The following is a 22,496-nucleotide window of genomic DNA, read 5'->3' as shown; positions in this document are numbered from 1 at the left end:
TTTCTTTGGGGCTGGGGGAACTAGTTACTGTATTGAAACTTCAGCTGGTGGTTCTCTCTTCTCTCCACCCATCTTTTAAATCTACTCCTCAGCTTTTTTCTCCAGTCCTACTGAGGGGTTTCGGCCCAAAATGTGGACTGTACTTTTTTCCATAGATGCTGCCTGGCCTGCTGACTTCCTCCAGCATTTTGTGTGTGTTGAACAGATTTTCAGCACATGTTTGTGTCTTGTCTTAATTAGTAATTCAACTTCATGCCAATTGACCGTGCACAGTGCTCTTCTACCTCCCACCCCCTTATCAATTTTAGAAAAATTACCAGCTGTGAAAATGACCTTGAACACTTTGTCCTTGTCTGGTTCAATGAAACAGTACCATGTGTGAAACAAACTTTTGAAAATTTTCCAGGTGACGTTAGTCTGCACAGAATGCATTAAACTTAATATTTAAACTTTTTAGCATTAGAAGAGGGGCCGTCTATCTTGAGAACTGTTTTCCATATTTTCCCAGACGTGCAGATTATGAAAGAGCATTTGTATTGTAGTGAAAGAAGCTTTGTGCGTGAATGCTGTTTGTATAGCGTTTCATCTAAATGGCCAAAAAGCAGTACCAGCTCAGTAGTAAAGCCCGACATTAGCTTTAAATTTCATTACTCAAGGAGCAACATAGTGTCATCAAAAGCTTAATTATCAAATTATATCAAAGATATTTGGTTAGTCGTTCAGCCTGTAGTACACTAGCATTATAAAACTGCTTTTGATTTAACTGGCCTTGCTTGATCCTTTGTACTAATTGCCTTGGGTACAGTCAGCATGGTTTTGTGCAGGGCAAGTCATATCTTACAGTCATGAAGGAGGTGATTGAAGGCAGAGCTGTGGATGTTGACTACATGGATTTTAGTAAGGTGTTTGATATGATCCCTCATGGGAGGCACATCCAGAAGATTAAGATTCATGGGTAAATTGACACATGTAAATTGGATACAGGGCAGTGGACTTATTCTGACTGGAGGTCTGTTACAAGTGGTGTTCCACAGGATTGCATACTGGGACCTCCGTTGTTCGTGAAGTGTGGATGGGTTTGTTGGTAAGATCACAAACAATACAAAGATTTATCTTGTGAATAATGTAGAAGATTAGCGAAGGATGCATATATGGGTAGGGAAATGGTAGATGGAGTTTAATCTGGCCAAATATGAATTGTTACACTTTGGGAGATCAAACGTAGAGGAAAAATACACACAGTTAATGGCAAGACCCTTAACAGTGTTGATGAGCAGAGGGATCTTGGGGTCCACGTCCATAGCTCCTTCAAAGTGGCTCTGCAAGTTGATAGGTTGGTAAAGAATCATAGAATACTGCAGCACAGAAACAGGCCCTTCAGCCCATCGAGTCTGTGCCACGCTATTAATCTGCCTAATCCTATCGACCTGCACCTGGACCATAACCCTCCACACTCCTCCCATCCATGTACCTATCAAAATTTCCCTTAACTGTTGATACCGACCCTGTACCGATCAACATTTCTGTTAAACGTTGAAATTGACTGTGTCCAACACTTCTGCTGGCCGCTCGTTCCACACTCTCACCACCCTCTGAGTGAAGAAGCTCCCCCTCATGAACATTTCACCTTTCACCCTTAACCCATGACCTCTATTTGTAGTTCCATCCAGCCTCAATGGAAAAAGCCTACTTGCATTTACTCTATTTACTCTGCTCATAATTTTTATACTCTGTCAAATCTCCCCTCAATCTTCTATGTCCTAGGCAATAAAGTTCTAACCTATTCAACCTTTCCCCATAACTCAGGTCCTCAAGCCCTGGCAACATCCCTATAAATTTTATCTGCACTCTTTCAATTTTATTTACATCTCCATTAGGTTTTGCCAACATCTTGCACAATTTTCAACATAGCATCCTGATTCTTGTACTCAATACATTGATTTATGAAGGGCGTTGTGCCAAAAGCTTTAACGACCTTATCTGCCTCTGATGTCACTTTCAAGGAGTAATATATCCGTACTCCCAGATCCCTCTGCTCTACCGTACTTCTCAGTGCCCTGTCACTCACCGTGTAAGACCTATCCTGAATGGTCCTCCTGATACCCTCCTTAAGTGTTCTCTTGCATTTCTTAGAAACATAGAAAATTTACCGCACGTTACAGGCCCTTCGGCCCACAATGTTGTGCCGACCAGGTAACCTACTCTAGAAGCTGCCTAGAATTTCCCTAGCGCATAGCCCTCTATTTTTCTAAGCTCCATGTGCCTATCTAAGAGTCTCTTAAAAGACCCTATTGTATCTGCCTCTACCACCTTCACAGAAGTTCACTCAACCTATTCTCACAAGGGATGTTCTCCAATCCAGGTAACATCTTTGTAAATCTCCTCTGCACTCTATTGCATCTTATACTCCTGAAGTACCTCATTTGTTCCTGCCTGCCTATACCTGCTATGCACCACCTTCTTCTTAACCAGGACCTCATTACCTCTCAAAACCAAGGTTGCCTACACCTGTAATCCTTGCCTTTTATTCTGACAGTGCCATATAAACTCCTGTACTCTCAAAATATCAATTTTAGAGGCCTCACATTTACCTTTGTCAGAAAACAATCTGTCCCATTCCACACTTGCCAGATGCTTTCTGATGCATTCAGAATTGGCCTTTTTCTAATTTAGAATTTCAACCCTTGGACAAAATCTATTCTTTTTCATAATTACCTTAAAACTAATGGCATTATAATCGCAGATGCAGTGTTCCTCTCCACAAACTTCTGTCACCTGCCCTATCTCATTTCCTAATGGAAGGTGGTATCACAGTCTCTCTATTTGGGACCTCTATGTACTGATTAAGGAAACTTACCTGAACACACTTGACAAACTTTTTCCCATCCAGCCTTTTTACAGTAAATCTGTGGAAAGTTAAAATCGCTTACTATCACAGCCTTACAAAACGTTTCTTGCAACGGTCTATGATCTTTCTACGGATTTACTCCTCTAAATCCTGTGGACTGTTGAGTGGTCCACAATATAATCCCATTAATGTGACCATACCTTTTTTATTTCTCAGTTCTAGTCATAATGCCTCACAAGATGAGCTCTCCAGTCTGCCCTGACTGAGCAATGCTGTGATATTTTCCCTGAATAGTAATGCCCCCCCATCCCCCTCACTCTCCCCCATTCTATCATGTCTAAAACAATGAAATCTTGTACATTGAGCTGCCAGTCCTGCCCCTCTTGCATCCAAGTCTCACCGATGGGTACAATGTCATAATTTCCCTGAGCTCATCCACCTTTCCTACAATACTCCTTGTATTAAAATGTATGCAGCTCAGAACATTAGTCCCACCATGCTCGACCTTTTGATTCCTGACTTTTTATTTCGGTTTAACAACACCCTTCTCCACTATCTGTTGCGGTGCTCTGGTTCCCTAACCCCTGCAACTCTAGTTTAAATCCCACCCCTTGCAGCACTAGCAAACCTCTCCTCTAGGTATTAGTTCTCCCTGCAGTTCACGTGAAAACCGTCCCTTCTGTACAGGTCCCACCTTCCCTGGTAGAGAGCCCAATGATCCAAAGATTTGAGTCCACCTTCCCGCATCAACTCCTCAGCCATGTGTTAAACTGTATGATCTTCCTGTTTCTGTACTCACTAGCACGTGGCATAGGTAGCGAGGAAGAAAGCACATGGCACGCTTGCCTTTATCAGTCAAGGCACTGAGTTCAAAAGTCTTGAGGTTATGTTGTAGATTCATAAAACTGTAGTTAGGCCACATCTAGACTACTGCATTCATTTCTGATTGACCCATTATAGGAAGCATGTAGGGGCTTTAGAGAGATGCAGAAGAGGTTATGCCTCCTGTCCCATGATCCTCTCATATCCCTTTTGCCAATCAACTGTCCAGCTCTTGGCTCCATCCTTCCCCCTCCTGTCTTCTCCTATCATTTTGGATCTCTCCCTCCCCCTCCCACTTTCAAATCTCTTACTATCTCTTCTTTCAGTTAGTCCTGACGAAGGGTGTCAGCCCGAAACGTCGACTGTACTTCTTCCTATAGATGCTGCCTGACCTGCTGCGTTTACCAGCAACTTTTATGTGTGTTGCTTGAAATTCCAGCATCTGCAGATTTCCTCGTGTTTGCGGAAGAGATTTACCAGGATACTGCCTGGATGAGTGGGCATGTGCTAAGGAAGAGGTTAGACAAACCTGCGTTGCTTTCTTTGGTGCAGCAGAGGTTGAGGGGAGGTTTATAAGATCATCATCATAGCTTGTCACACCAGACAGCCAGCCACTCTGGTGTTGTTTGGTTGATGTTGAGCAGGTTAGTATCAGCTAAATCAGGTGAGAGTGGGCAGTTGCGCAGAACGTGCTCAATATTCTGCACTTTCGCCACACTCACAGGATTCGCTGGTCTTTAAACCCCACTTCACCACATTGTCTCCCGTCCTGCAAACTCCCGCTCTCACTCTGTTGAGAGTGCACCACTTCCGTCTGTCAAGCAGTGCCCCATCTGGCAATGTTTCTGTGGGGTCTTGCACTGTATTGTTCGGTGGGGTTCTGGCTTCTGTTTGTTGCCAGAGGTCAATCCTGTATGCTTGGGGGGATGTTCCATGTGGTAGTTCCTCCACCGTAGCAAAGCTGCATAAGGTTCATAAGATTAGAAAGGCAAAGATAGAATAGACAACTGGTATCTTTTTCCTATGGTTGAAATGCCTAATACTAGAGGACATGCACTGAGGGTGAGCGAGGGTAAGTTCAAAGGAGATGTGAGAGGCAAGATTTTTTACACGTTGATGGGTGCCTGGAATATGAGGGGCTTTGGTAAGCACATGACTGTGCAGAGAATAGACATTGTCTAGGTCGTAAGGATTAGTTTAGTTAGGTATTTAATTACAAGTTTATTTAGTTTGGCTCAGTATTTTTAGCCAAAGGGCCTGTTCTGTGCTGCACAGGTTATTTTCTATGTTCTATGCTATGTGGTTGCATATGGATATGCTTTGGTTAATATGATTGAAGCGGAGAAGCAGTTCTTCCTTGGCAATTTAATCTGTATTAGTAAATACAGCAAGTTTACAAAGGGGGTGCTAGGTCACGTACCCTAGGGTAAGTACAGCTGGAAGCATAATGTGTCTGTAAATTGGCTTTACATCATGGTTAATATAGTGCTTTTTCATAAACAAGAGATTCTGCAGATGCTTGAAATGTTGAGCAACACACGCTCTCACAACCTACTGGAGGAACTCACAGGGTAGGCAACATCTATAAAGAGTTGCCTTTTTGGGCTGAGATCCTTCATTGGGACTGGGAAGAATGCAGGAAAACGCCATTGCTTTTTAATTGTGCCAAGGTCACTGTGTGGCACAGCTTTTCTCATGAAGTTCCTGGATACAGCAACTTTGATTAAGCTTCATAATAAGCTTCAAACAATTAGGCTTCATAATTTTAATAAATACTAGAAAATCTGAATCTCAAAGTAAATTTATTATCAAGGTATATGTGGCTGTACATGAGCTTGAGATTTTTTTTTGCAGGCATTTACAGGAAAATAAAGCAATACAATAGAATTTATGGAAAACTATACTTAAAGACTGACAAACAACCTACGTGCAAAAGAAGATAAATTGTGCAAATAAAATAATACTGAGAACATGAACCGTAGAATCAAAGCGTATGGATGAAAACATTCTTTCTGATACTTTAGTTTAAAAAGAGTTTAGCGTTTTGTAAATTTAGTGATATTGAAGAAACTTATAAACAAAACTAATTTTGACATCCCTTTCCTTTTTCCTCCTGCTTCCACACCCATAGAATGTAGCAGCGCCTTTTTATTTGTTTTTGGTTACTTGCTGGTTGTTCCTTGAACTTCCTGTCATGTTAACAAATCTTGTTGAAATATTAGGGATTGATGAGTTGCAGTTTGCTTGTCTTAAAGCTGTAATTACAGATTCAGTTTTTAAAGCTGGACAGTGTCTGATTATCCTGGATTCAAACCACTGCCCAGGTTCACTGCCAGTAGTGGACACTTGCCCATATTAACCTGCTCTATATATAGAGAGGGAGATCAGGCCAATCTGACCTTCCATATGTGAGAGCCATCCCACATCGTGGGACTGGATGTAAACGGAAACTTGGCCTTGGGCACCCGGTCGTCAGGTCATGTCTCTGGAATGTTCTATCTGCTTTTTGACAGCTAGTTATCATCAAGAGCACTTGAACAGTAATTCAATGTCGCTGATAACTAGAGGCATTTAAGAACTGTTCTGCCTTGGAAAAAAATTCTTAATATAAAGTGTTAAAGAATAGAAATTTAATTTAAAACATAAAATTATGGGTGGGATATGTAGAACCATAGAGCACTACAGCACAGAAACAGACCCCTTGGCTCATCTAGTCCATGCTGAACTATTATTCTGCCTATTTTCCATTGACCTGCACCTGGACCATAGCCCTCCACATCCCTTCCAGCCATGTGCAATACTGTGTAAGAGTCTTGGGCACATTTTGTAGCATTGTAGTAATTTTATGTATTGCACTGTACTCTGGTGCCCAAAAAAAAATCATGACATATGTGAGTGATGATGAACCTGATTCTGATATGGGTCTCTTTTGTGGACTGAGAGTGGGACGGGGATAGGGAGAGGGGAATCATAGTTGGGGAAAAAGGGGAAGAGAGAGTGGAGGGGTGGGAAACACCAGAGAGGCATTCCGTAATGATCAATAAACAACTGTTAAGAATCAAATGACCTTGCCTGGTGTCTCAGGGCTGGGTTTGTCTGCACCCATACCATTCCTCCCTGCTCCCAGCACTCCTCTGCCATCTGTCCCACACCCCTCCCACGGTGCTCCACCCTTGCCATTCCCAAAATCTTTTGCTCCTGCTGGATTCACAAACTCGCTCTCTACTCCATGTTGACCATTACGGTACTGTGAAAAGTCTTCGGCACCCAAGCTATATATGCCTAAGAATTTGGCACAGTACTGTACATGCCCAAATTTCTCTTCAATGTGGATAGCAAACCTGCATCCACTACTTCCACTGGCAGCTTTTCCCACACTCTTGCTATCCTCTGAGTGAAGATGTTCCCTGCCATCTTCCTTTACTGCCCTTTGTGCCTGATTCAGGGGTTGGGTGCGTTAGTTCCCTGTGACAGTATCCATGGATGAGACTGAAAGGCAGGGGGAAAAAGCTGCATTCAGTCTAACTGCTGAGTAAATGCTGAATTCAGCATGGAAATTGGAGGTGAGTTATATAGGATGGTAGCCAGTAGTTTACTTTGGAGGCACCAGCTGAAGATAAATTCCAGATCATTTAATGCCATTTCCAGTACACAAGTGTAACAGAGAAATGAAATTGTTACTCTGGATTTGATGCAGTGCCAAAAAAAGACACAATAAAATAAAGAATACAATAATAAAATTACACAATAAATGTAAATACATAAGAAAGCTTGTATACATAGATTGTATGTCCATAAAGTGACGCAAAGCACAGGAGTGTCTGTACGTTGGGTGACTGACAGTAAGGGATGAAGTATCGGTGGTGGGGGTTAGTTAGTGGCTGGAGGTGTTGTTGCTTGGGGAAAGTAAATGCCTTTGGGTCTGGTAGTCCTGGCATGGCTGCCACATCGCTTCCTCCCTGATGGGACTGAGACAAACAGTCCATGAGCAGGGTGGGTGGGATCCTTCATGATGTTACTGGCCCTTTTCCAGCACCTTCTGTATACATGTCCTTGATGGCAGGTAGGTTGGTGCCTGAGACATGTTGAGCAGTTTTGACTACCCATTGTAGAGCCTTCTATGGCTAACATATGTAACAACGATTTTAAATCTGTGGTAACTTAACATTTATCGTTCATCCCTCGTTAACTTTAAGTGGTTACATGGAGAATATCTTTTAATTGCTCACCTCTATGTGACTTTCAAAGAGGAATGTGCAGACAATATAATCTTTCAAGTTCAGTTAAATAATGATTCCCAATGTGTTTGAAAGACTTCATCATTCGTATGCCTCTCAGCCAAAACCCCTTACACATATCTCCCAGCTTCTCACTTCAGCCCCCCCCTCACTCGCCCACCTTCCCCTCACCTAGCTTCACCTATCACCTGTCAGCTTGTACTCCTTCCCCTCACCCCTTGCACCTTCTTATTCTGGATTCTGCCCCCTCACTTTCCAGCCCTGACGAAGGCTATTGGCCCAAAGTGTCGACTATTTATTCCTCTCCATAGATGGATCTGAGCTGCTAAGTTCCTCCAGAATATTGTGTGTGTTCCCTTCCAAAAGCCTGAAAGCCCAGTGGTCTGTTTTTTTTTAAAGTTAAGACTGCCACAGATATTTCTGAGGGCTCCTGGCCAGGGCGGCTTGTGTGTTGGGTAATTTCTGTTTATTTCTCCTCACTTCCATTTGTGAACTTTCAAACTAAATCGGAATCTATGAGTTATAAATGTGCAGCATTCCTGGTGCCGGCCAAATGTGGACGCTATCCAGGTCTTGTAAACGAATATGTTTCTTTATTGGGAGAATTTGGGAAGGGGGATGTATGCAGAGGCTATTCTCTTTTCCTGATCTCGTGATGGAGAGGAAGTTCATTAATTAACTGCAGGCTTATCTTCTAACAACAGTATACATAACATATGTGGTACCGTTTTCTAACATAGTGTTCATAGAAAATGCAAAATATTGGAAAAAGGTTTATTTTCACCTTTTCAAAAATGCAAAGCTTTTAATTTCATCCAATATGCAACTTTAATGATTATTAAGCTTCAGTCTACTTTTTGGAACTTGTGCTTTAGTCTCACTAGAACCATTTGATTCCGTGCAACATGAGAATCTACTAATTAAAGATTTTTATTTGTTTAATTGTGGCTTCTCTTGGATGGTTTCCTTTTTGACTTCAGTTTGCCAGAGCTGCTTGGTCAAGCGCACACGAAATGCTGGAAGAACTCAGCCAGTCACAGTATCTGATGCAGTTGCACTTAGTTTTTGTTTTAAAAGCTAGTGTTTAGTACCTGTTCCGTGCAGAAGCCCATCGAGTCTGCTCCGCCATTTCACCGCTGCTGACCCATTTTTCTTAGCCCCAATCTCCTGTCTTCTCCCTGTATCCTTTCATGCTCTCACCATCAAGAATCTACCAACCTCTGTGCAAAGACTTGGTCTCCACAGCTGCCTGTGGCAAAGAATTCCACAGATCCACCAGTCTCTGGCTAAAGTCATTCCTCCTCATCTCTGTTCTAAAAGGACACCCCTTCTATTCCTAGGCTGTGTCCACTTTCATTCCCTTCGGTTTTTTTTTTAAAAAAGGTCAATTTTTAGCACATTACTGTGCAAGATCTAGAAGAAAAATCAAACTGCTGGGGGATCTTAGTGGGCCACACGGGAAGCAGAGAGATAGATAATATTTGGGAGACCCTGCATCAGGGTCCTAGAAACATCTGCTAGTCCTTTGCTGCCTCAGATGCTGCATGATTTGTTGAGTTTTCCCCCAGTCGTGCTTTTTTTGCTCCATTCCAGCATCTGCAGTCTATTGTCTGCTGTGCAAAATGGACGTGCTTCATTCAGGGACATGTCCTGATCAGGGTTCAAGTCCCACAGCTGTAGATGTGGAGTTTGTATATTCTCCACATGACCACGTAAGTTCCTCCGGATGCTCCAGTGCTCCAGTTTCTGCCCACAGTCCAACAACGTACGGGCTAGGGTTAGTAAATTGTGGGCAAGCTACATTGGCACCAGAAACATGGCAAAACTTGCAGGTTGTCCAGCACAATTTGGTTTGTTGCAAACAATTTGAATGTGGATGGTTTGATGGTTTGACAAAAACGATGCATTTTACTGTATGTTTTGATGTACATGTGACAAATAAATCCAAACTTTTACTTTTTTTTAATGCAGACTATAAATCGAGTACAATTAAATTCAGAGCTGATGAAGGGTCTCGGCCGGAAATGTTGACTGTTTACTCTTTTCCATAGATGCAGCCTGATCTGATTTCCTCCAGCATTTTGTGTGTGTTGCTCAGACTTCCAGCATCTGCAGACTCTCTCGTGTTTGTGACAATTAAATTCGAGCTATTTGACTAAAGTCCCTTTCCTGGAAGGGTACCTGTACTTTATTATTTTCATGTAAAATTGCAAAATAAACCAGATGTCCTTGTACTAGTGTACAAAGTTAATTTTTAAAAGGCAATTATCCATTTGCCAAGAGCAGTATAGACAAGTTAAACAGCCAGCAAATTTGACATTTTGCCTGTTTATTATTTTTTATGGTTGAGTATTTATCAATTTGTATACATTATAGTTAAATTAAATAAGTAGTGCAAAGATAGAAATAAACAAGTAGTGAGGTAGTGTTCATGGATTCAATGTCCATTTAGAAAATGGATGGGATGGTAGAGGGGAGAAGCTGTTCTTGAATCATTGAGTGTGTGCCTTCAGGCTTCTTTACCTCAAATGCCAGAGGACAAGAATTGAAGGTAAGAGGGGGTAGGCTGAAGAGGAATGTGAGGGATATGTTTTTTACTTAGAGTTATAGATGCCTGGAATGCTCTGCCTGGTATGGTGGTAGAGGCTTTAAAGGGACATTTGGATAGGCACATGGAGGGAAATGGACGTGGTGTAGGTAGGAGGGATTAGTGTTTGGGTGTTTTTGATTTACTTTGCAGCTGTTTTGGCACAATATTGTGGGCCAAGTGGCCTGTTCCTGTGCTGTATTGCTCTGTGTGCTATACTCTCCTTCCTGATGGTAGCAATGAGCATGACCTGAGTGATGGGGGTCACTACTGAAGGACGGCGCCTTTTTGAGGCATTGTTCCTTGACGATGTCCTGGATACTGCAGAGGCTGGTGCTCATGGTGCAGCTAAGTTTACAATTCTCTACAGATCTACAAACTAGGATTTTTCTTGAGTAATGCACACAAAATGCTGGAGGAACTCAGCAGGTCAGGCAGCATCTTTGGAAAAGAATAAGCAGTCAACTTTTTGGGTCGAAACCCTTCCTCAGGACTGGTTTCTTAACTTGTTCTTGTGCAGTTTACTAATTAAGTTTTCTGATGAAATTTCATTTACATTTTATAGCCCTTTCTGCATTGGACATATGTTCCTGCAATTTCTCATCTGTTAGTTTGATTTTTGCAGTTTTGTGGTGTGGCTGTGTGCACTTTGTAAGGAATGGCTGCTGCTTTGGCTTGCAATGAGAGGTATTGTTTAGTGCAATGATTGTGGCCATCATTGAAATGACAGAATATGCACCAATGGATAAATGTATTTGACACCATCTGTTCTCACTGAGACATGATCTTCCATTAAAATTACTTTCCTGTGCTAAACCACCATTTGCTTGAAGGGCACTGCATGATAGTTTATTTTCTGAATGTGCACGATGTCGATGCAGAGAGATTAATTGCTACCTGATCCATTTCATCGTCAGTGGATGTAAGTTAATTTTATAAATAACAGTGAACATCGAAGCTCCTTTCCGGGAAATGTCATGCTGTGTGTAATAAAATTATAAGGACAGATGTTGTCGAGTTGGTGACCTCTTCAGCGTTGCTCCTTTCGAAGGCTGTTACCAGGCAGAGCTGTCAAATGTAATCCTTTTGAAAATGGCATATCTTTATTAATGGTGTTTGTTACAGCATTATATCAAAGTCATACCAAAGTTCGAAGTTTCAAAAGTTCAAGGTAAATTTATTATCAAAATATGTGAATCAGAATCAGGTTTATTATCACCGGCATGTGACATGAAATTTGTTAGCTTAGCAGCAGCAGTTCAATGCAATCCATAATTAATTAATTAATTAATTAATCAATTAATTAATTAATAAATAAATAAATAAAATCAATTACAATATACGTATATATAAACGTGCAAAAAACTGAAATACTGTATATTTAAAAAAGTGAGGTAGTGTCCAAGGGTTCAGTGTCCATTTAGGAATCGGATAGCAGAGGGGAAGAAGCTGTTCCTGAATCGCTGAGTGTGTCTATTCGGGCTTCTGTACCTCCTACCTGATGGTAAGCAGTGAGAAAAAGGCATGCCCTGGGTGCTGGAGGTCCTTAATAATGGATGCTGCCTTTCTAAGACACCACTCCTTGAAGATGTCCTGGGTGCTTTGTAGGCTAGTACCCAAGATGGCGCTGTCTAAATATACAACCCTCTGCAGCTTCTTTCAGTCATGTGCAGTAGCCCCTCCATACCAGACAGTGATGCAACCTGTCAGAATTCTCTCCACGGTACATCTATAGAAGTTCTTGATTGTATTGGTTGACATGCCAAATCTCTTTAAACTCCTAATAAAGTATAGCTGCTGTCTTGCCTTCTCTATAACTATGTCGATATGTTGGGACCAGGTTAGATCCTCAGAGATCTTGACACCCAGGAACTTAAAACTGCTCACTCTCTCCACTTCTGATCCCTCTATGAGGTTTGGTATGTGTTCCTTCGTCTTACCCTTCCTGAAGTCCACAATCAGCTCTTTCATCTTACTGACGTTGAGTGCCAGGTTGTTGCTGTGACACCACTCCACTAGTTGGCATATCTCACCCTCTCATCACCACCTGAGATTCTACCAACAATGGTTGTATTGTCAGCAAATTTATAGATGGTATTGGAGCTATGCTTAGCCACACTGTCGTGTATATAGAGAGTAGAGCAGTGGGCTAAGCACACACCCCTGAGGTGCACCAGTGTTGATCATCAGTGAGGAGGAGATGTTATCACCAGTCCACACAGATTGTGGTCTTCCGGTTAGGAAGCTGAGGATCCAATTGCAGAGGGAGGTACAGAGGCCCGGGTTCTGCAACTTCTCAATCAGAATTGTGGGAATGATGGTTTTAAATGCTGAGCTATAGTCGATGAACAGCATCCTGACATAGATGTTTGTGTTGTCCAGGTGGTCTAAAGCCATGTGGAGAGCTATTGAGATTGCATCTGCCGTTGACCTATTGTGATCGGCAAATTGCAATGGGTCCATGTCCTTGCAGAGGCAGTTTAGTCTAGTCATGACCAACCTCTCAAAGCATTTCATCACTGTTGATGTGAGTGCTACTGGGCAGTAGTCATTAAGGCACCCCACATTATTCTTTTTAGGCACTGGTATAATTGTTGCCTTTTGAAGCAAGTGGCAACTTCCGCCCATAGCAGTGAGAGGTTGAAAATGTCTTTGAATACTCCCGCTAGTTGGTTGGCACAGGTTTTCAGAACCTTACCAGGTACTCCATCGGGACCTTCTGCCTTGTGAGAGTTCACTCTCTTTAAAGACAGTCTAACATCGGCCTCTGAGACAGAGATCACAGGGTCATCAGGTGCAGCAGGGATCTTCACAGCTGTAGTTATATTCTCCCTTTCAAAGTGGGCGTTGAAGGCGATGAGTTCATCTGGTAGTGAAGCATGCTATTGGGTTTCACTTTGTCGGAAGTAATGTCTTGCAAACCCTGCCAGAGCTGTCGTACTTCCGATGTCGCTTCCAACCTCGTTTGAAATGGTCTCTTTACCCTTGAAATAGCCCTCCGCAAATCATACCTGGATTTCTGGTACAGGTCTGGGTCGCCAGACTTGAATGCCACAGATCTAGCCTTCAGCAGACCACGTATCTCCTGGTTCATCCACGGCTTTTGGTTTGGGAATGTACAATGTCTTTGTAGGCACACACTCATCCACACAGGTTTTAGTGAAGTTGGTAACAACTGCAGCATACTCATCTGGATTCAAATGTGAATCCTTGAATACAGTCCAGTCCACTTATTCAAAGCAATCCTGTAGGCACTCCTGTGCTTCCCTTGTCCATATCTTCTTGGTCCTCACTGCTGGTGCTGCGATCTTCAGTCTCTGCCTATACTCAGGGAGTAGAAGTACAGCCAGGTGATCAGACTTCCTGAAGTGAGGGCGTGGAGTAGCACAATAGGCACTCTTGATGGTGGTGTAGCAATGGTCCAGTGTGTTGTTTCCTCTGATATTGCAAGTGATCTGTTGATGGTAATTGGTTAGTGATTTTTTTCAGACTGGCCTGGTTAAAATCTCCCAAAATGATGGTGAGGGCGTTAGGGTGCGCTGTTTCGTGCGTGTTGATCCCATTGCTCAGATTATCTAAAGCCTGATTGACATTGGCCTGAGGTGGAATGTATACTGCTACCAAAATGACCCCAGAGAACTCCCATGGTAGGTAAAAAGGACGGCACCATATACATCACCATTATTAACCTTGAGATTCATTTTCTTGTGGGCATTCACAGTAGATCTCTTTTTTTCAACTTAAAACTACGCACATAGACTGACAAAACCAGTGTACAATGTACCACAGATTACACTCGTTTATTAGGTACTCCTACATTTAATATAACCATCCCTCCCCACGACTTTTTATTATGGCTTTCGCTCCCTTCCTTTCCATTTCTGATGAAGACTTTCAGCGTGAAGCATTGAATGAATGCTACCTTACTTGCTGAGTTCCTCCGGCATTTTGTGTATGTTGCTCAAGCTTCCTGAGGTATTGCATACAGTTCTGGTCATCCCACTTTAGGAAGGATGATGAGGCTTAGGAGAGCAGTAGAAGAGGTTTGCCGGGATGCTGCCTGGTTTAAAGGACAAGAGACTGGATAAATTGAGTTATTTTCTCTGGAGCATCTGATAGAGGTTTACTAGATTGAGAGGCATAGATTGAGTGGACTGAGAGTATCTGTATCTGTTTCCCAGGGTTGAAATGTCTAATTCGATTAGATTAGATTCAACTTTATTGTCATTGTGCCGAGTACAGATACAAAGCTGATGAAATGCATTTAGCATCTGACCAGAAATGCAAAGAATAGTGTTATTTGCAAAATAACTGCGAATTAAAAAAAAAATGCTACAGCACACAAATGTAGACGTACTGAGACAGTACAATACGGGTGCAATACTGTTTAGCGCTGTGATGTGAGGTTCAGCAGGGTCACAGCCTCAGGGAAGAAGCTCTTCCTGTGCCTGCTGGTGCAGGAGTGGAGGCTCCTGTAGCGCCTACTGGATGGGAGGAGAGTAAAAAGTCCATGGTTAGGGTGAGATGCATCCTTGATAATGCTTTTCGCCCTGCTCAGGCAGCGTTTATGGTAGATGTTCTCAATGCTGGGCAATTGGGTGCGGATAATCCGCTGGGCAGTTTTCACCACACGCTGGAGTGCTTTAATACCAGAGGGCATGCATTGAAGGTGGGAGAGGGATACATTGAAGGGGGTGGTGAGGGGTAAGTTTTTCTTTTACTCCGTGGTGGATGCCTGGAATGCGCTGCCTTGTATGATGGTAGAGGCAAATACATTAGAGGCTTTTAAGATGTTTGGATAGGCACATGGATGTAATGAAGATGGAGGGATATGGACATGGTGTAGGTAGGAGGGATTTGTATTTGGGCATTTTTGATTTGCTTTTCAGCTGTTTCAGCACAACATTGTGGGCCAAATGGCCTGCCCCTGTGCTGTACTCTTCTGCATTCCAACATTTGCAGAACCTCTTATGCTCTTAATATGAGTGGTTGTTTGTCAGTCACCCCAACTACAGGACATCGCCGCAGGAGTTCAATAGGGCAATGTCCTGGGTTCACTCATCTTTCTTTCATCATAAGCTGACATGGGAATGTTTGCTTACGACTACACAACAGAATGTGGAACAGTACATCACGATTCAGGCACTTTGGTCGATAATGTTTTACTGATCTTTTAACCTGCTCCATGATCGAACTAACTCTTGCCACCTACATAGCCTATAACCCTCTATTTTTCTTTCATTCATGTGCCTATCTTTCAAAGGGAAAGATTAACTTCATTTGTCACATGTACATTGAAACATACAGTGAAATGTGTCATTTGTATCAACGACCAACAACGTCTGAGGATGTGCTGGCGGCACCCTGCAAGCGTCACATGTTTCCAACGGCAGTGTAGCATGACCACAACGTACTAACACTAATCTGGACGTCAATAAGTGGCAAGTAACATTCATCGCATCATGTAGCACATTAACAGGCCTTGGCTCATTATATCCTCATCGGCCATCAAGCACCATTGATGCAAATCCCATCATTCCCTTGTCACCCTAGTGGCAATTTACAGTGGCTAATTACCAGTGGATTAAAATGTAACATTTTTACCTTTCTCATAGTTTAATCTCCCTTATTCTTGCTTGCATTTTGATTTAATCATCAATGTGTGTGCAATTATTCAGTGAATTTTCCAGTAATTGTGGTGTAGCTGCTTCAGTATTTTTCCAGAAGCTTCTTAATTCTCCTGCTGCAGATATATTGCCACGTGAATCTGGCTTCTTTATGGCTAGTAGTTATCGTGTCATGTCTTCTTGTCCTTTGAGTCTGAGCTAGTTTTGTATGAGATGACCATGGCCTCACTGTTTTTTCTCTTTACTTTGTTTATTCTTTCCTCTTGTAACTCTCAGTACACGACCGTGAGCAACAAGTTGGTATCTTAATTATTTATTTTTGGTGATACAACACTAGCAGTCTCTTCCAGTCAAACGAGACTGTGCTGCCCACTTCAGAATCAGATTTACTATCACCAGCATATGTCGTGAAATTAGTTGTCTTTGCGGCAGCAGTGCAGTGCAATATATCATGACAGAGAGGGGGGAAAAAACCATTGCACTCATGTTTCCATGTTCCCAATGAACCTACTAACCTGTATGTTTTTGGAATATGGGAGGAAACTGGAGCACCTGGAAGAAACCCATGTGGTCAAGGGTCACAGTACTGTATATATACAGAACTCTTATTTGGTGACATGGAGTGGAGAGTTAGTTTGTAAATCTGGCAGGAGCAAAAGATGTTGGGAATGGCGAGGGTGGATTGCCACGGGAGGGGTGTGGGACAGGTGGCAGAGGAATGTCAGGGACAGGGGGTATGTGGGTGCAGACACACTTATCCCTGAGACACCAGGCAAGGTCGTTTGATTCCAAATAATTGGTTTATTGATCATTACAGAATGATTCTCTGGTGCTTCCTGCTCCCTCCCCTCTCCCTTCCCCTTTTCCCAACCATGACTCCCCTCTCTCGATGTCCCCTTCCCACTGACAGTCCATAGTAGGGACCTGTATCAGAATCAGTTTATCATTATTCACATGTCAAAAATTCTGTATTTTTCTGTGGCATCAGTACAGTGCAGTACTTAAAATTACTACAGTACTGTGCAGAAGTCTTAGGCACTCTAACCATACATATATGCCTAAGACTTGTACACAGTACTATCCCACTGGTATGTCTTTGGACTGTGAGAGGAAACTGGAGCATGCAGATGGTTGCGGAATATTGACTGGATAAATCCATGCAGGAAGTATTACACGTCTGATTTGTTTTTGTGTTCATTTAAATGGTCAGAAGATAAATGGGATAAGTCGTGTGAACACTGTCCTTGCCACCTGGTTTTAAATGTGACCCGTGTACTGACCCCAAAAATTAAAATAACATTTCCTGTTTAGCCTTCCTGCTGCTTCACATCATAAGTGACCTCGTTCATCAGGAAGTTCATCCATGGGTCCTTTTAAAGGGCCTCAGCCCGAAACATCGACTTCTTACTCCTCTGCATAGATAATAAGTTCCTCCAACATATTGTCTGTGTTATTCTGAATCTCTTGTGTTTAAACCTCGGATCGTGCAAACCAATCTGTTGCTTATTTTTATCTTTAAAAAGGTGCTATTGGGTGCTAAACAATCTGTTACTTGGTCTGCTTGTGCTGTGAGAGAATTAGTCACAGTCTAATGATCACTGTTTTATTCATGGCTCTCTGTGTAAACCTGTCTATCTTTGGCCACATAGCCAGGTCTTTTTGTTTAAAAGTAAATTTATTATCAAAGAACATATGTATGGTGACATACAACACTGAGATTCATTGCCTGCAGGAAATCTATAATATAGTAACTATAACAAGATCAATGAATAATCAACTAGCGTGCAGAAGACAACAAGCCATGCAAATGAAAATATAACTAGCAATAAGTAATGAGAACATGAAATGAAAAAGATAGAGTCCTTAAAGTGAGATGGGAGCACCTCAATGGCTGGGCAACGGAGTGTAGTTTTCCCCTTTGATCAAGGGCCTGATGGTTGAGGGGTAGTAACTGTTCCTGAAGCTGGTGGTGGGAGTTCTGAGGCTCTTGGATCTTCTACCTGATGGTGGCAGTGAGAAGAGCATGACCTGAGTGGTGAGAATCTGTGACGATGGACGCTGCTTTCCTATGACAACGTTTCATCTGTAGATGTGCTCAGTGTTTGGGAGGGCTTTACCTGTGATGTACTGGGTCGAATCCACTATCTTTTGTAGGATTTTCTGTTCAAAGGCATTGGTGTTTCCACACCAGGCTCTGATGCAGCCAGTCAATACAGTCTCCATGACACATCTAGAGAAGCTTGTTAAAGTTTTAGGTGTCGTGTTGAATCTCTCCGGACTGAGGAAGCAGAGGTTCAGCCACACTTTCTTTGCAATTGCATTTACATGCTAGGTCCTCTGAAATAGTAACACCCAGGATTTTAAAGTTGCTAACCCTTTGCACCTCCAATTCTCTGATGAGGACTAGCTCATGGACCTCTAGTTTCATCAGTTCCTTGGTTTTGCTGACTTTGAGTGAGAGGTGACACCATTCAGCCATATTTTCCATCTCTCTCCTGTATGCTGATTCGTCACCACCATTGATTTGTCAATAATTTATTATCATTCATGGATACATGCAAGTGTCTCCTTTTAAAATTTGTTGTGCATGTAAGAATATGGTGGGAAAGTAGAGAGAGAGAGAGAGAGAGAGAGTCAACATTGACTTTGTTGGATGGTGAAGTTGGCTGAGTGAACTTAAAATCCTGTTTCTTGTGGGTGTGGGAACTGAGTGTTTAAAGTAAAGAGGTCTTTAGAGAGACAGTACAGGCATATTGTTTTTCAAAATAGCTGTCTGTAATTCTTTTGTGACAGCTGAAAGGCAATTAGTTAAAAATATAAATATTCTTAAATTACTTCCCTCTTATTTTGTCTACACTTGCTGGCTCAGGATAGCAAACTATATACTTAAGAGCCCTCCCACACTTGCTGTTTTCTTTTGCCACCCTCGCCCAGATGCTAAATGCCTGAGAGCACGACTTAAGCTAAACTACCAGACACAAGGACAGGTTCTATTCACGTTTTAATTTAGAGATGCAGCATGGTAATAGGCCCTCCCAACCCATCGGGGCCCATGCCGCCCACCTAGCCTGCTAACCTGCCAGTCTCTGGAATGTGTGGGGGAATGTACAGACTTTCACAGGCGGATGCAGGAATTGGACCTGGGTCGCTGGTGCTGTAATCACCATGCTGTCGTCCCACCCAAATTTATGTTCCTGCCCAGGATCAGTCTGGGGCTTCTTGCTGTGTGGCAAACATCTTAACCACTGCACTACAAAACCCTGCAATTGGCCCACAAAAGTTCAAGTTTAATTGTCATTCAACCGTACATGAATACAGCCAAATGGACCAGCATTACTCCAGGGCCAAAGTGCAAAATACAATAACAATAGTCATTCACAGCACAAGATGCATATAGCACATATAAGACAGCAGTAAAATACAGCTATGCACTAAAAAATATAGTCCAAGTCCCCGATTCCATGAATGTTGTAGCAGTCTGCAGTTGAACACAATACATCTAATCTTTTGCTGAGTGAACACTAGAGGGCTGCATTCACTCCAGCATGGATGCCATGCCACACCACCTCCGGTGGACCGCACCGGATCCAGCATTTCTCTCCTGGGCGGCTGCAAACAATGACACCGTGGTTTGAGGCCTAGTGCTTGCTACAACCAAGGCCATGCAGCTTCCCCCGGCATCTGGCCCGCGGCCCGCTCCCTGCCAACAAAACAGTGATCCGAACTTGCAGCATTTCACATTACCAGTGCCCAACAAAGTCTTGCCATCACAAGCAAAGTGACTAAGGCAATCACTCGCTGTTCGACAGCACACTCCCGTCGTGCACCAACGCCTCTTTGACGCAGGCAGCAGCATGATCCACACCAAGCCCAGCTCCTTCAGTTTCTATACCAATGAGCAACTTGCGGATGAGGTAGTCCTGCAGTACTTTAAGTTCTTAATGTCCAGCAGCTTCTCGCGATCATGACAAATGCATTTAGAACAATAACACTTTTAGTTAGTCCTGTAGAAGCTGCTGTATCTGATTACACCACCATCTTACTGGAAGAGATTCCATGTTATTGGACTTGCTAATGGATCTGTCATGCACTAAATGATAAATGCTTGATTTTTACAATATATCTCACCATGGCTCCTACATTTGTTTATCTGCTCTACACCTTCTCTATAATTGCAACACTATATTCTGTTTTCTTTTTATTAACTTATTGTGTTTATCAGAATTACATCAAGGTAATGAATGGAAATTGGAATGCAGAATATGGTCATTATAAATGCAGTATCTGCATGATCTGTCTCTGGTAGCAAAGCAACAACTTTTCATTGCTACATATTGGCGAAGTTGACAATAATAAAACTATACGGGTTGGCCTCTGTACATTCAAAATATCTCGAGATGATGGCCTACCTGCTCCAACATAGAATTTCAACACACGCAAGCCAACAGCAACATTGAAGAGAGTAGTTTGCAGACCGAAAGAACAAGCCAAGCTATTAGACAAGGCCAATGTGGTTTACAAAATCCAATGTGGGGACTGTCACAAGTATTATGTCGGCCAAGCTGAGAGAAAGTTATCCCTATCAAGTGGCGTGACCAACTCTCCCTAGTTTCTACAGATGAAGATCGAGAGGGGCACAAAGTTGGCAGGGCATCAGTGACAGTCATGGTGCAAGCAAACACGCGGCATGCAAGCGAATTCCTCGAAGCGTAGTTTTCCGTGAACAGTTCTGTAAGCAAGCACGTAGACCTCGATCCTAGTTGTGAGCCGATGCGGGCAAAATTCCAAACCACAAGACATGACATTCACCACACAATCAATCAGCCACAAGATTTCCTCTGCACATCACAATTGAGTTTTGGAAATGACATCCAACTGAAAAGTACGTAAAGGCCAAGCATTCGGAGGACACAGACAATTAACAGCATGCTGGTGGATGATGTCTTCTCGCGTGGTGATGAAACGTTTGCAAGTAAATTGCCGAGATTGAAGAACAACTCAACCCAACCGTATACCATCTCTGTCTGTCTTCAGTCTTTGGGCATTCCAGTGTGGTTTGTAGCTAACTCAAATCATTTACATAATGTATGAATCTAGCAGTGTCAACTTTTGCAGGGCACATTCCACAAACAGCATTTTCATAAAAGGACATGAATTTTTTTTTATTATTTGCTGAGGGACAAATACCAAAACAGTGCATGGCAGAGTGGTGGTATGTCTCTGCAAAGGAGGTGTAAGGCACTTCTTCCCTCCTCTGCTAGCCTGCAGGTCACCCTTGAACAAGGTGTAGCATCTGCTTAGTGCCCCCTCCCCACCAAAATCAGGGTCACAAGAAGCCATGGGAGAGGTGGTGGATGGTCGTATGAGCAGCTGGTGCATATCACAAGTCCTGGTTATGCGAGACAGACAATCTCTGAAGAATGGTCTGGGTCACCCATCTTGTAAAGACACAGCCCAGAAGTAGGCAATGGCAAACCACTCCTGTAGAAAATTTTGCCAAGAACAATCATGGTCACGGAAGGACCGTGATCACCCACATCGTACGAAAAGACACGTTACGAGCAAACGGACTGAAGGACAAATTTTGATCAAAATAATTTGAGAGTTCTTATGCTTTCCAGATGGCACTATAGAGATTTTATGCCAGCTGGGAGGTTTGCAGAAAGGGATCATCTCTCGTAGTGAAGCACTCTCTGTACTAATACAGAGCATCAGTATAGAGTATTTACTCAAGTATGCAGCTTGGAACTTGAACCCACAACCTTGTCACTGAAACTTTTATATCCTCCATCAGATTCTATAGCTAGACCACACTTGGAGCATTGTGTTCAGTTCTGGTCTCCTCATTATAGGAAGGATGTGGAGGCTTCAGAGAGATGTAGAGGTGATTTACCAGGATGCTGCCTGGATTAGAGAGCATATCTTATAAGGAAAGGTTGAATGAGCTAGGGCTCTCCTCTTTGGAATGAAGGCGGATGAGAGGTGACTTGAAAGAAGTTTATAAGATGATAAGAAGCATAGTTAGAGTCTGTCGGGTAGAAATGGCTAATACCAGGCGGCATAATTTTAAGGTGACTGGAGGAAATGCATTGGGAAAGCAAAGCTTTCTCCTTGAACCATTGTTGTCCGTCACATTAATTTCACAGTCTCATTTAAGTGGATCTCCAACAAATTGCTCCAGTAGAGCTTGGAAGGATTGTCAGGTTTCAATGTCAAGAGTGCCATGTGAAGTTGGAGGGGAACTTTCCGGGTGTAATTCGCAGTGCTGCCACCTGTCCGCTACTCTTATGTGATGATATTGAGTGTACCTGTTCTAGAGGCTGAAACTTAACTTAAGCGAAAATCCTTAAGCCATATAGTTGGCCATAAGACAT

General features: G+C 42.7%; 1 protein-coding gene across 4 annotated transcripts in view; it reads left to right on the top strand.

Annotated features, from left to right (window-relative positions):
• Positions 1-22,496, top strand: part of LOC140194916 (interleukin-11 receptor subunit alpha-like) — a 125,630-nt gene that overhangs the window by 5,125 nt on the left and 98,009 nt on the right. The window contains exon 1 of one of the 4 annotated variants that reach the window (XM_072252299.1): positions 10,365-10,459. The exons of the other annotated variants lie outside the window; for them this stretch is intronic. The gene's annotated coding sequence lies outside the window, so the exon portion shown is untranslated. Of the gene's footprint in view, positions 1-10,364; positions 10,460-22,496 lie in introns of those variants that run through there. 4 annotated transcript variants of the gene reach the window in all.

Source organism: Mobula birostris, chromosome 3, assembly GCF_030028105.1.
Source record: "Mobula birostris isolate sMobBir1 chromosome 3, sMobBir1.hap1, whole genome shotgun sequence".
Lineage (NCBI taxonomy): Eukaryota > Metazoa > Chordata > Chondrichthyes > Myliobatiformes > Myliobatidae > Mobula > Mobula birostris.
The sequence above is the reverse complement of the archived record's forward strand: the minus strand, read 5'-3'. Positions and strand labels throughout refer to the sequence as shown.